General features: G+C 33.8%; 1 pseudogene; it reads left to right on the forward strand.

The window, feature by feature from the left end:
* Positions 1-284: 284 nt before the first annotated feature.
* LOC113866692 lies at positions 285-6,083 on the forward strand (annotated as a pseudogene).
* The last annotated feature ends 9,024 nt before the right edge of the window (positions 6,084-15,107 follow it).

Genomic DNA, 15,107 nt, shown 5'->3' on the forward strand with positions numbered 1-15,107 from the left:
CATTTTTTTACGGTTCAAATTATGAAACCGATTAAAAAAAACACGTGAAAAATTACGTAACTCTTTCAGGGTACTTTGCTCTCGAAGATAAGCTTTCTCATTGTCATGGCCTTATCAATTCATCCTCTTACTTGACGCATCTTATCCTTGACTAGTTGTCTAGATTACATATCCTTATACATCGAAAGATTTTATTATAAACCATATCAACTATTATATATACTGTCATCCATGCATATACGATAGTACTTTAAAAAATTATCAAACTCAATAATACTACATCCATGGCTTCCTATAAGATTGTCTCTCTCATTATCATCCTTATTACCTCCCTCAATTTTTCCATCATTGAGCCACAAGATCTTGATGATGACCCTTCCTATCTATCCCAAGATTGCTCTGGTGAGAAAACCTATGCCAATACCTCTTTCCAAACCGATGTCAAGAACCTCCTTTCTACCTTATCATCTAAAGCCTCTAGTGACACCCAATTCTACAACAACGCCACATTCACTGGTGAAAACCCCTCAGACTCAATCTATGGATTGTTCATGTGTAGGGGTGATGTCTCTCCCCAAGTTTGTCAATAATGTGTCCAAAGTGCAATCGAAAAACTATCCTTAGAGTGCTCTTTGTCCAAACAAGCTGTGATTTGGTACGAAGAGTGCATGGTTAGATATTCCAACATCTATTTCTTCTCCACCGTGGCCACAACTTCTGGAATTCCCTTGTTCAACCGTGGCAATGTCTCAAACCCTGAAAGTTTCATGAATTTATTGTTTTCTACCATGAAAAAAACCGCAAATGAAGCAGCTATTTCTCCTATTGCTAACAAGAAGTTTGCCACAAAGGAAGAAAATGTGTCTAGGTTTCAAACACTTTATTGTTTGGCTCAATGCACACCGGATCTATCACCCTCTGATTGTAGAGCATGTCTTAATGATGTCATAGGGTATATTTCACATTGTTGTGAAGGAAGGTTAGGAGGGAAAGTTCTACATCCTAGTTGTAATATTAGGTATGAATCATACCCATTCTACAATGTTCCATCATCGTCAACTACTCCACCCGTTCTTGTTCCCTTGGCAAATTCCTCTTATACAAAATTAAATTTTTCGGAAGCTCCTAATTATCTTTCTCATAATTGCTCAAGTAACAAAACCTTCACTATCAATAGCACTTTCCAAATACACCTCAAAAACCTCCTCTCTAACTTGTCTTCCAATGCCACCAATGGTAACAAATTTCTTAAGGTTCCTTTGAATGACATAGTATATGGCCTCTTCATGTGTCGCGGTGACATATCCTCTAGCATTTGCGGACAATGCATTCAAAATGCCAGTCATCAAATAACCCTAGAGTGTAACACTTTCCAAGAGGCTATAATTTGGTACAACCTTTGCTTGCTTCGCTATTCCTATCGAAATTTCTTCTTCAAAGTGGAAACAAGTCCTGTATTTTGGAAATTGAATATCACTAGCAACTACATGGAACGAAAATTGTGGGATGTTTCGTTAGCAAAGACGTTAGATAAAGCGGCAGTGGAGGCAGGAGATAGTAATAAGAGATTTGGAACAAAATCAACAAAATTAAATAAAGTCCAAAATCTTTACGCTCTTGCTCAATGTACGCAGGATTTGTCTAATGATGATTGCAAGGGTTGTCTAGCAAATGTAATTGGAACAGAAATTCCATGGTCTCGTTTGGGAAGCATAGGAGGAATAATTCTATATCCTAGTTGCAATCTCAGGTTTGAATTATTCCCATTTTACAAGGTTGGACAAGAAGCTCCACAGCCTCTGCTTCCATGGCCAGGTAGTCCTGAATCAAATAATAATAAAACTTACATGAAAATAATGAAGCTGACATAATGATAATTTATACAAGAGAAATATGAGCTTTGCTATTAAAAAAACAAGTGATTCTTTTGTGAAATTAAAATATAATAAATTATTTTACGATCTGCCCTCTCTTAACATATTTAAATATACACTTTAATTTATATATGTGATGACAAATAATTGACTTTATATATAATTAATTATTAACAATTTATTTTTTTCAGTTAATCCAAACACACTCTATCTGTGAGAAAAAAAGAGAGAAAAAAATTGTAGGCAAAAAATAGAGAAGTGAAATATTGTGATTAAATATTTAGAAAGTTTACGAAGGTTTTTGTTTCATTTTTTCAGATGAAAATGATCACTAATTCGTAAATAGTAGATATAAATATTATTAAAATTTAAAGTGATTAAATGTTTATGTTTATATTTGGAGAGTACAATCATTAAATATGAGGAATTTTATACACTCTAATGCTCAAAATGTAACGTGGACAATTTCAAGACCAATGGAGGAATAAACTGAGCCATTTTTCTTGTTATTATAGGTATATCATAACATTCATGACTTATTGATATTATCCCATGTGAGTGAGATGCGTTTATTGGATGGTGCAGGAAAAGGAAAAGGCTTTTTGCTAAATATTATGTTAATTACCGTACTGTCCACAACTGTTTTGGTGATGTTCTTCTTTTTGGCCTACTATTTTCTGAAGAGAAATGCAAGGAAGAGTAAAACGACAATTCTCAAAGAGAACTGTACGTACTGTTGAAAAAGATGCCTTTTAGCTTTAACAAGTTTGAAAACTTATTTTGACAATTTAATCACATTTGATCTAGTTGGCCTTGAAATTGCTACTTTGGAGCCGTTACGCTTCAATCTGACAATAATAGAAGCCGCAACTAGTAACTTTTCAAATGAAAATAAGATCGGTAAAGGTGGATTTGGAGAAGTTTATAAGGTAAAAAGTTCTATAATTTTTTATTAGACAATCAAATTTAAGCATGTTTGATTTTATATCCTTGATTTGAAAATAAATAATGGTTTATATTTTTAGGGTATTCTTCTTGACGGACGGCACATAGCGGTAAAAAGACTCTCAAAAAGTTCTAAACAAGGTGCAAATGAGTTTAAGAAAGAAGTTTTATTGATAGCGAAGCTTCAACATAGAAATCTTGTGGAATTCATTGGTTTTTGTCTCGAAGAACAAGAGAAAATACTTATATATGAATATGTGCCAAACAAGAGCCTTGATTACTTTTTATTTGGTTAGATACTTTTTAACCTTAAATTTCTTAGTCAATATTTACATTTATACACTATATGTAATCTTTTCATGAACTTGATTTGAATTGGTATATTGACTACACAACATGCTTTAATCTTACATTTTTTATCTGAACAATTTTGTAGATTCTCAACGACAAAAATTATTAAGTTGGTTTGAACGTTACAAAATAATAGAAGGTATTGCTCGAGGAATTCTTTACTTACATGAACATTCTCGACTAAAGGTTATACACCGTGATCTCAAACCTAGCAATATTTTACTAGATGAGAATATGATTCCAAAAATTTCAGATTTTGGCATTGCTAAAATTGTTGAAATAGATCGAGACCAAGTAAACACAAGTTTAATTGTTGGAACATTGTAAGTTTAAAATGTTTATCTTTATCCTTCTCTTTGTACTATTTCAAAAGGTATGTTTAAATTAAATCTTAATTTTATTTTATTTTATAGTGGTTATATGTCTCCAGAATATGCAATGTTTGGACATTTTTCCGAAAAATCAGATATTTTTAGTTTTGGAGTTATGATTTTAGAGATTGTTACTGGAAAAAAGAATATGAATTCTTATGAACCACGTCATGTTGCAGATGGTCTCCTAAACTATGTGAGTATAACAATCTAACAAATTATTTCCTTATCTCAAGCACAAAAGCAACAAAGAAGTGTAATGTTTTGAATACTTAATCTGACTTAATTTGTTATAGGTTTGGAAACAATGGATAGCTCAAACACCATTAAGCACGTTGGATCCAAATATTAGAAAAAATTATGTTGAAGCAGAAGTTATAAAGTGTATTCAGATTGCCTTATTGTGTGTTCAACAAAATCCTGATACTAGACCTACGATGGTAACAATTGTTTCATATCTTAATAGTCATTTTATTGAATTGCCAATTCCACAAGAACCTGCATTTTTCTCACACGGTAGAATGGATGCAAAAGCAATTACAAAGAAATCAAGTTCTTGTAGATCTATCAATGAAATGCCTACAAGTGAATTTTTTCCACGATAGTAAGTTAATTATCCTTTTGTCACTGATGTGTATGAATATTTTATTGTATAGCAATAATATATCTCTTAAAACTTTTATCAATATTACTAGCTATGAGGCTTTTTTTGTCATTTTGTTCCTTGACCTTTAGCACAACCAAAATCAATACAAGATCCTAAAATTATTAGAAAAACAAATTCAAACATATATTATTATGAATACAAACAAACAAATAATTAAATTTTTAATTTAGCAGATATTAATAGGTTAGGACAGCACAATGGAATGATCAAACATCATTAAGCATAATGGATCTAAATGTTGTAAAAAATTATTATGCAGTTCAAGTCATTAAGTACACTCGAATTCTTTTATCATGTATTCAACAAAGTTAATAAACCATTATAGGAAACTGGATGAAATTTTTGCTTATTTATTAACATCTAATCTTTATTTTTACTCAATTTTCATCATTTCCTTGTACGATTGTGAAATAGGATGGAGGATGAATGTTGGGACAAAAAGGAGCTTAATTAAAGATATTAGTACCTAAAAAGTCCATCTTGAAGCATAGGAGCACAATTGAAAAGAAGAAAAGAGTTGCATAAAGAATTTAAGTTTTAAGCTTCTAGCATACCACAACAGAGTAGAGCATGACCACATGTCATTATATTTCTCAACATATGCTCGTGCAAGAATGAATGTGACTATGCCGGTACAAGCACGCTCGTGCCAAATTTAAAAACATGCCCATGCAAGCTTAACAGAAATAAGCCCAAAGCAATCTTACAGGACCCATGATTCCTTGGCCCAATCAGATGCTTATTTGTAAATAGATAACTATTGAAATTCTATGGTAGTTTCTAGAAATAGTGAGTTGTAATCATAGGTTGTAAATATCCTTTATTGTGGGGAAATTGGTACTATTTTGATCCTATCCTAATTATGATCAATTATATATATATAGTATATCATTGCTTTCATCATATATCGAGAGGGAGAATTATTCCCTATCAGTGTTATATTTTGTTCCTCCTTTGTCTTTTATCGTTTTATGGTATCAGAGATCTCTCCTGGAGCTTTGAGAGATCTGCTTGGCCTTCCCAAATGTCTTCTTCACCTCCCAATAGTCTAAAGAATACTCCAAAGAAGGATGATGATTTTGGTTCTAGTCCAAAGAATACTCATCAAGATCCAACTTTCAATCCTTCCATTCCTAATTTTATACATCCCAGCAAAGGACCTACCTCTGTTGCTATTGTTCCAGTCCTTGATGGAACAAATTATCATTCTTGGTCCCATGCCATTCGAATGGCTTTGAGCTCCAAGAAGAAATTTACAGGCTATCTCAAAACAGTCGTTCTGTCTCTGATTTTTACACGGCTCTAAAGACTCTGTGGGAAGAGCTTGATAATTACCGCTTATTTCCCTCTTGCTCCTGTGAGACTAAAAAGTATCACTAACAGGATTTCATCATTAGATTCTTCAAAGGACTCGATGAACGATTCTCTGTAGTTTGTTCCCAAATCCTTCTCATGGATCTGCTTCCAGCCATGAACAGGGTATTCTCTATGATAGTGCAGCAAGAACGACAACTTCAAGTTGTACCTCCTCCTTCTGCAGAGCCCAACACCTTCGTCAACGTTGTTGCTCATCCTTACACAGGGAAAGGTCATGGCAATGGTGGTGGTTCGTCGAATAAATATAGCTCCACTAAGTATTGTGCATACTGTCATCGTCCTGGACATACGATCGACGTTTGCTGGGGGAAACATGACTACCCACCTGGCCATCCAAAATATCCTGGTAGTTCGCGATTCAATAGTTGCGATTCTTCTTTCATGAGTAGTGCTGCCGCTAATGACGCAGTGGAAGGGGCCAGCAATGGTGACCATGTTGTCTCCTCTCAAAATCCTATCAAGTTACTCAGGCCCAATATCAATCTCTCATGGCCTTGATCTAGCTGCAACAACAAATCAAAAACTCCTCAGATGCTATTGGGCCCAACTTAGTCAATCAGTCCAGTAGGGCCAATCTCTGTCAAATAAGCCCAAATCACCAAAAATGTCATTCTGAGTCAAGTGGTAGCAAATTTGTTTTCTACACCACACATCCACACACGACACAAAATGCTTTTTTCACAATAAATTCACATTCAGTGCCCTGGATCATAGATTCAGGAGCAACTGACCATATTTCTTCATCTTTGCATTATTTTTCTAACTATTCAAAAATAAAACTCATTCAAATTAACTTACTCAATCAAACTGTTGTCACAGCCCATTTTTCTGCAAGTGTCCATTTTTCTCAAAACTTTATGATTCACGATGTTCTTTTTGTCCCTGAATTCAGTTTCAATTTATTGTCCATATCTAAATTAATTACTTCCTTTAAATATATTCTCATATTTTATGATTTTTTTTTGCACTATACAGGACATGAATACACTACAGACAATTGGTTTAGCTAGTCTAAAACAAGGCTTCTATCACCTGGAAATTAATCAACAAGCCAAAGCCCTCAACCCAATCATATCCTCAATCAATAACAATACTGTCTACACCACCTCATCCTCAAAGCTTTGGCATTATAGATTAGGTCATCTTTTCGGGAATCGTCTCAATATGTTACACGAACAATTTTCTTTTATTCTTACACATATTAATGAAAATTGTGACATTTGTCAATTTGCTAAACAAATAAAATTATCTTATTGTCCAAGTAATAGTAGAGCTTCTAAAGTTTTTGATTTAATTCACATGAATATTTGGGGACAAATTTCAATACCTTCTATTCATGGTGAAAAATATTTTCTCACTATTGTTGATGATTATAGTAGATATACTTGGATAGTCTTGCTAAAATCAAAATCTAAGGTTAAAATCCATGTCCAAAATTTCATTGCCTTAGTGGAAAGTCAATTTGATTCAAAAATAAAATGTGTGCATTCTGACAATGGTCCTGAATTTTTTCTTAAAGATTTGTTTTCTTTGAAAGGGATCATCCATCAAACAAGTTGTATTTATACCCCTCAACAAAATGGACTAGTTGAACATAAACACCAACATATTCTTAACGTTGCTCGTGCCCTTATGTTCTAATCTCAAATTCCTCAAAAATACTGGTCTTTCCCTATAAAACACTCGATTTATCTTATCAATCGTGTCCTATCTCCAGTCATTAATAAACAAACACCTTATGAGCTTCTTTATAAGCATAAACCCAATTTTTCAATGCTCAAAGTGTTTGGTTCTTTGTGTTTTGCATCCACATATGGGTCACGACAAAAATTTGATCCTAGATCAAAATAGGGTGTTTTTCTTGGATTCAAACAGGAACAAAAGGTTACATAATTTTAGATTTTGATACAAAAGAAATATTCATATCTAGAAATGTAATGTTTTATGAGACAATTTTTCCTTTTGTTTAGATTAAGAATAATTTCAATAATACACAAGAGTCATTTTCTATACTGCCAAAGAGCCCTCAAGTAACAGAAGATAGCCCAATAATTGAGCCCAATCAGAAATTTTCTGCATTTTACACCACCCAATACTCCTCCACCAATGACACAATCACCAGAAACCCTAACACTAGCATCATCTTCTTCGTCCTCACCATCACAAACGCATGAGTCCACCATTGATTCTCCTTCTCTCTCACCACAATCTCAATCTCCCATTATTCAACCACCTATTACCATTCGTCATTTCACTCGTCGACGCAAACTCAATGTGTGTCTTGCAGATTATATCTGCTCTGTTGAGACTCAATCAAACCAATCATCATCAGCATATTTCTATCCTATTCAATCTACCTTGTCCAATATATCTGAGTCTACGCATCACTACATTATGAATCTGTCCTCTGAGATGGAGCCCCGTAGTTATCAAGAGGCAATCCTACAACAGTGTTGGAAAGAGGCCATGAAGGAGGAAATTGAGGCTCTGAAATAGAATGATACATGGGTTATTGCTGAAACACCCAAGAATGTGAAGCCAATTAGGTGTAAATGGGTATACAAGATAAAGAGGAAACCGGATGGAAGCGTCGAAAGGTACAAAGCCAAGTTAGTTGCGAAGAGATATTCCCAAATCGAAGGTATCAATTTCTCTGAAACCTTCTCCCCTGTTGTTAAAATGGCCACCATTCAGGTCATCACGGCATTAGCATCCATTAATAAATGGGAAATTCAGCAAATGGATGTCAGCAATGCGTTTCTTCATGGGGATCTCGATAAGGAGGTCTTCATGTAAATCCTTCCAAGTCTGCACGTGTAACACCTAAACTTTAATTTTACTTAAATAATAATGTAGCAAATTCGAATAACTAAATTTTTATAAGATATTTTGAAATAAGAGAAGGGTTACAAATTATTATCAAATAACTGTTGTAGGACTAGTTCAATTACAACATTTTTTAAAATAAAATATAAGTCCTATAGCAGTCCATCCGTCCCTTCACTAAGCCCGGTGCTAATCATCTTGATTACCTGAAAAATAAATGTAAGTGGGTGAGTACTCTACACTACTCAAAACACACAAATAATTATAGAGTCTCACCTCCAAATCATTTTAACACATTACATAAACATATTTGCAGGCAGTATTATCACACAGTTTATCCAGTGCAACAATGATGCACTCACGTCATCCACAGCATGTCACATTCATAAATACAAATAATGACAACAATCTCGTGCATGCACACGCCCGCCACGCTCACTGTGACACTGTGATCACAGCTTCACACCATGAATGGTTGCCGGTTACTCCCGCCTTACGGATACTACGTGGGTAGTCACGGGTCGCTCAGTAAAGATAGTGGTCAGAGGTCTAGTCAGGAAGAGAGTGTGTAGCCCGTGGTACACCCGTTCCACAGTCGATGTCACCACTACTCTCCCTTTCTCAAGATATTTCTACTGTCCTCATCTTCCACATCCTCAGTATATCACTGAACCATTCATAGCACATTACAACGGTGCTAACACGCCCATTTACACATGCAATAATCATGCTTACACATGGCACATAGCTCTCATTGCATTTAAATACACGGTACTAGGCCCACATTCATTTCATATTACACGGCACATAGCCAATATTCATCTATATCACATGGCCCTTGGGCTCACATTTGTTCACAATATTCATTCTATCATGCAACATCTAGCATACAATTCACATTCATCAATTTCGGATAAACACACAATATTCACATCTCAAGGCACTTGGCCCTCATCACATTTCTCAATAATTTCATACCCTATAACTCAATTACATCACAATATTCAACAATTAACAACAAATCGCACATAATAGAGTAGGATAGAGTCCCCCTTACCTTGGATTGAAGCCCACACTCGGATTCAACCTTGGAATTGCTCCCCACACAGATTTCGACCTAACCACATGGAAGAACTCGATGAGAACCCAAGAAAATCACAAAACAGAGAAAGGGGGTTAAAAAATGAAAATCTTTATCGTTAAAACTCACCTCCAAGCGTTCCCACACGGATTCAACCTTCAAATCAAGCTCCCAAATAGCTTTGGAGGCAATTTAATCAGTGAAAAAGGGTTTTGGGTCGAGAGAATCAAAGGGATTTTGAGAAATGAATTCTCAAACCCCTAACCCCCTTTTTAAAACTCCTCTAGTCGCGACACTCTCGCTATAGTAAGATCTCGCTGCAGCGACACGCTCTCTCGCTACAGCAAAAAACTCAGAGAAAATTACACTCTAGTTTCTGCAGAATCTTGCTACAGCGAGACTACACCAAGAAATATGCCCCAAACTTTCGCTCTGTCACTACAGCGAGAATGCGACAAATGCATGCCTTTTACCTAGGGTTCTCTCGCTACAGTAAGATATTTTCGCTGCAGCGAGAATGTCCTGCACCAGAACTTAGCCTATTTTCCTTTAGTCTAATTTCAGCCACAAACTCATATCATAATAAGGTCATGTAGATATATTTACATCACTATCAAGTAAATCAACAAACATATGAATATATATATATATATATATATATATATATATATAATATCAGCATTACAAAATTGGGGAGTTACAGCACAGTCATGGGTCATCTCAGTGTTGCAAACTGAAGAAGTCTTTATGTGGGCTCAAGCAAGTCAGCCGCAAATGGTATGAGAAACTCTTTAAACTATTAATTTCTTCTAGTTTTAAACAAGCTCGTACAGACCACAGTTTGTTTGTGAAACATAATGGTGGTAAGTTTACAGCATTATTGATTTATGTGGATAACATAGTAATTACTGGAAACTCAAATTCTGAAATAGCCCAAATTAAACATATTCTTCATTCCAATTTTCGTGTGAGAGATTTAGGAAAGTTAAAATATTTTCTTGGCCTGGAAGTGAATCATTCTGATGAGGGAATTTATGTTTCATAACGAAAGTATTGTCTTGAATTACTTGCTGATTTTGGAATGCTAGGGTGTAAGCCAAGTACTACACCTATGGATAGCTCATTAAGACTTCGTCAAGAAGATTCTAGCGCATTACTTGATGATCCGATGCAGTACAGACAGCTTGTTGGTCGTTTAATTTATCTCACCACAACAAGGCCGGATATAGCATTTGCAACTCAACAACTTAGCCAATTCATGACTTGTCCAACAAAGTCACATCTTGGTACTGGTAGAAGAGTTTTAAGATATCTTAAGAGTTGTCCAAACAAAGGTCTTTTATTCAACAGAGATTCATTACCCATCTCATTGGTTTTAGTGATGTCGATTGGGCAACTTGTGTTAACACTAGACACTCGATTACAGAATATTGTTTCTTCTTTGAGAATTCCTTGGTATCATGGAAAGCCAAGAAACAAAGCACAATGTCTTGGTCATCCTCGGAAGCAGAGGATAGAGCTCTAGCCACTAGCACTTGTGAGTTGCAATGGTTGTCATATTTGCTCACTGATTTACAAGTTAATTGCTCCAAGTCTGCAGTATTATATTGTGACAATCAAAGTGCTCTCCATATTGCTACAAACCCAGTTTTTTGTAAACGCACAAAGCACTTAGAAATCAGCTGTCACATTGTCCGTGAGAAGCTTCAAGTCGATTTGATGAAGCTGCTTCTTGTCCCTTCTTGTCATCAACTTGCGGATATGTTCACTAAAGCTTTGCCTCCTCAATCTTTTCGCTCTAACGTATCCAAGCTAGAATTAGTAGAATTCTACCCACCTCCAGCTTGTGGGGGGTTAACAGAAATAAGTCCAAAGCAATCTCACAGGGCCCATGATTCCTTGGCCCAATCATATGTTAATTTGTAAATAGATAGCTATTGAAATTCTATGGTAGTTTCTAGAAATAGTGAGCTGTAATCATAAGTTGTAAATATCCTTTATTGTAAGAAAATTGGTATTATTTTGATCTTATCCTAATTATGATCAATTGTATATATATAGTGTATCATTGCTTTCATCATATATAGAGAGGGAGAATTATTTCCTATCAGTGTTATATTTTGTTCTTCCTCTGTCTTTTACCGTTTTAAAGCTACTTTTAACACAGCACGACTCTGTCAAATAGATGCACACCCATGTGTTAGATCTACCGGCCTATATTCCTAGCCACACTATTCCATCCTCTAAATTTAATGCCAGCCACCCAAAGTATAGTAACTTTGAATTTGGAATATTGTTTTTTGGTGAAGAGAAAATCATGGGCAGCCTTTGTTGATAATTATTGCTATGCATACACACATAAATCCAGCTTCTATAAATACTCATTGGAGCTGAAGGAAAATTCATTCCAACGCAGTGAGTGCATTTGAGAGTTAGAGAAATTTTCTAGTGTGAGAAAAATTTATGAGAGAGAAACTCTTAGTTGTAATTGGGTTGTGGGTTTGTGAGAGAGTGTAAGTGTATGTAAACACAGTGTATATTTCTCCTTTCTATAAAAGGTCTACAGCAGTCCGGAGACGTAGGCATAATTGGCCGAACTCTGTTATCAATTTATGTGTGCTATTACTCCTCATTTATTGTTTCCACTAATCTAAACATGGGAAAAATTTGCGTAGTAACCTAACACCATGCACCCCTGTGAAGACCATATTGGACCTGACCTTTAGCGCCAATTATAAATTTATGGCTCTCATTTTTTACTTCAAAGACTTTTAGAAGCTTTTGAAATCATGTCACTCGCTAAGAAACCTTTTTTTTTTTTTCCTTTTTTTGGAGTCACCACCCCTCATTGGGGATGTTAAGAAAACCCCAAGCATTGAACCACCAAGAAGATTGTAAACAAAGAGTTGGAATCCTCTTGCCCTTAATGTCAGATATCCATCTTGTCAAAGTAGATTTCTATCTCTTTTCTTTTTCTTAGGAATACGGAGTCTGTTATTAAGTTAATGCTACGATTTTAGGTTAGTTCTTATCATGAACAACTAAAGCCATAGTCAAAGACAACGGCAATTTGTTTTTCATATTTTATAATTACACGTGATTGTCTATGCTCTTGAATTTGTTTTATACATTCCTGGGTCTCTTTCTCTCATTTCCTCTTTCATCATGTGAGCAAATAAGGTGAGTGGCGCCAACAGCCAGTGGCAGCATCATAGTGGCAATTCAACAATGCTTCCAAACTGCAGGAGTGAGAACAAAAGGAAGAAGAAAGAGAGAGAGAGCGAGAAGGTGACTTAGAAGAAGTCAACAACTTTACGCATGGAAGAAGGAAATGGGGTTACTTTAGGTTAAACTTTTGCAGAGTAATTATGGCGAAATTGCTCTGTAAGTTGTGATTTAGAAATTGGTTCACACATGAAACGGCTCTCGAACATGTTTGTAGCTTCTTAGAGCAACTATACATGTCAACTGTTGTTCAAATTACAAGTTTACAGATTCGTTACATTTGCATCATTTTGACAAGTTCATCTGAAAATGGGCTGACTTATCTTGTGCCACTTTTAGAAATGGACTATGAATCATAGCTTAAATAAGTTGACTTGCCAAATCTTTAAAATAATAGAAAATATATAAAGTGGATTGACTAGTCGTGAATTGATGGGTCAATCTTTTTAAAATTAACATAAAAATTTTAAAATATACAATAATAAAAACTTGTAAAAGTAATTATAATAACATTTTTATATTAATAATAACATAAAAAAATTGCTAATAAATTGTCTTTTTTTAAAAAAAATAACAAGTCCAATAGGCTAGCATTTTGACACGATAAAATAAGTTAGTCTTAGTGAGATAATGTAAAGCCAGCCTGCCATTATACAAATGAAAAAAAAATATCAGCAGGGAAGGTAAACCCATTTTGATATCCCAACTTAAACTTGTCTTAAATTACAACTTTTAACGTATTGTTTAAAGAATTAAGAGTTTAATGATCTTAATATTTGTCACATATAACTTACCCAAATTTATTATTCATCAAAGGGTAAATTCATTGTGTGTAAATACCCAACTTTATCAATCTATTTTTATTTATTTTAGTGCATTTCTATTCATTAGTTTAGTTTTATGTTGATTTAGTTATTTTCTTTTACTTTTTATTTTTTTAATCTAATAAAAATTAAAAAAAATATTGAAAATAAAAAATTGAAGAAAAATATTAAAAAAGAAATATATTAGAGTCGTGGGATAGATGAAAATTAGCTTATTCTCTATTTTTGTTAAAATCGTTTTCACTGTAACTTCTGTAAAATATGAAATATACAAATTAATTTTAATTTGTAAAAAGATAATTTATTATATTTTTTTATCAATTGTCAATATACTCAAAGTTAACAACTGTCTTGTGATTGCGATAACCTCTAAGAAATTTGCATACTACGCGTTGTGGCAGAGAAAATTTTCACTGCTCGGGAGTAAACGTCAGTTGTAGTGACCAATAATATTATGACACGTGGCAAAATGCTCAAACCTTCTCAGTTTGAAGAGTATGGTAGACTTTTATACCTTGAAGCAATTCTATCTCAGAAGAATAAGATTGCTGCAAATTGAAACATACTTTCAAAGATTATAAAAAATTAGTAGTTGATGGTTTAGAAATTTTTTTAATTATAAAATTATTATATTATTTATACTTTACTTTTTGTTGTAAAAATTTATATAGAAAATTATAAAAATAAAAATATTTTCAGTATTTTTTTATAAAATTCTATAAACAAAGAAGATAACGTAATTTAGATGGAGAAGTCTAGATACCTTTAAGTTATCTAGTGTTTGATATATTATATGGTTCATTATATTTATAAATGGATTGAAAATTTACGATTGAATTATTCCCAAAACTTAAGATGTCACAAAAAGATGTGACTGTAAATCACATATATTCAAGCTATTATCATTTTGTAGCCTCCTTAATAAGTTGAAAAATAACTCTCTTCTTCTTCTTTTAATATTACAAGAGACAATAAAACCATATCTTACATGTCTTTCTCACTTTATTAAAACTTGTTACTACTTTGTGGTGTAATTTTTTGTCGTGAGTGGCTACAATAAGGGTGTGAACATTTTTTTACATCATAACAAAATTGTGCATGTGTCTATTGTATACTTGATTACAAAAGTTAACTGTTGGAAGTTTAAATTAAGAATGATGGTTGTCACAACGATGTTGACAATGGTATAAATAATAGACTTCAAAATTAGAGGGTAAGTCATAGTTCTAATTAATCTTGAAAGCCAAACGTGAGTTATGACGCGATTACTACAATACTCAAGCAACAACACTTGTGATCAATGCAAATCACTCCAACATCAAAATATTCTTATATTGGATCTCCTCTGTTGGAACTAGTTCAAGTATCTATGCATCGATATGTGATTCAATTAAAAGATTAAATGAAGATTTAATAAATAATTAATATGTATATTTATTTTGCTCATTTAAATAAGATGTATTATATGTCCTCATTATTATAAAAATTATAATTTTTTATATGTGAGACTGTTGATGCCAAATATTAAATTTTGATACCGATCATTTGATAGCTTTTCATAAAATG

The sequence above is a fragment of the Abrus precatorius genome, unplaced genomic scaffold (assembly GCF_003935025.1).
Source record: "Abrus precatorius isolate BTA unplaced genomic scaffold, Abrus_2018 Scaffold5, whole genome shotgun sequence".
Lineage (NCBI taxonomy): Eukaryota > Viridiplantae > Streptophyta > Magnoliopsida > Fabales > Fabaceae > Abrus > Abrus precatorius.